This window comes from Mastomys coucha, unplaced genomic scaffold (assembly GCF_008632895.1).
Source record: "Mastomys coucha isolate ucsf_1 unplaced genomic scaffold, UCSF_Mcou_1 pScaffold6, whole genome shotgun sequence".
In the NCBI taxonomy this organism is placed as follows: domain Eukaryota; kingdom Metazoa; phylum Chordata; class Mammalia; order Rodentia; family Muridae; genus Mastomys; species Mastomys coucha.
Window position 1 is genome coordinate 5803906 of NW_022196912.1, and position 920 is coordinate 5804825.

The following is a 920-nucleotide window of genomic DNA, read 5'->3' on the forward strand; positions in this document are numbered from 1 at the left end:
AATCTGCTTATGGCACAATTTGCCTCAAATCCATTCCAAGTTGTATATTTGTTTTCCAATAAAAAAAAATTACAATTTACCCAATTGTTGCTCTGAATCTGAGTGATTTAATAATTCTTGGTGTCGGATTTTGGGGATAACGTGTGGAATTACTTTCTCCATGGTATGATTAATTTGTGGTTTTTGAAATAGAATCTTGAAGGAACTTCCTGCCTGCCTTACCTTACAGAGATTAAAAGCCTTTTTCATGGCTGGGTGTGGTGGCACGTGCCTTTCATTCCACCACTTGAGAGGCAGAGGCAGGCAGTCTCTTAAGTTTAGGGGCCAGCCTGATACCTAGTCTACATAGTACAAGGCCAGACTTGACTCCACAGTGAGACCCTGTCTCCAAGAAGAAAAAGAAAACCCTTTTATACATGAACCTTTTGTTAAGGAATTGGGATGTAATATGTATTTAGTGTTTACCATTTATTATTTAAAGATTTTAGGTTGATGCTTATGAGTGTTTGGCCTGTATGTATACCACATGTGTGCCTACTGCCCTCAGCAGGGCCTCCCAGTTGTCAGAAGTCAGAAGAGGGCACCAGACCCCAAGAACTGGGTACCACTGTGTGGATGATGGGAACCCAAACTAGGCCCTCTGTAAGCACAAGTGCTCTTAACTGCTGAACCGACTGACTCTTCAAGCAGTTGTGACTTTGTCAGTAGCTAGCTAGCTGAAGGATACTATGATTTACCTCTTTCTTAGTTTATCAGTATGCTCTTTTAATTTAACTAGAGAGAAATTTCAGCTGTGCTTACTTATCTGCTTATAACATGTTTTACCATAAAAAAGTTTTAGAGTTAGATAAGCAGATAACTTAAGCTATATTTTTTAGCTTTTGCTTGTTTCTGCCATTGCTTTCTCTGTAACTTAGGTG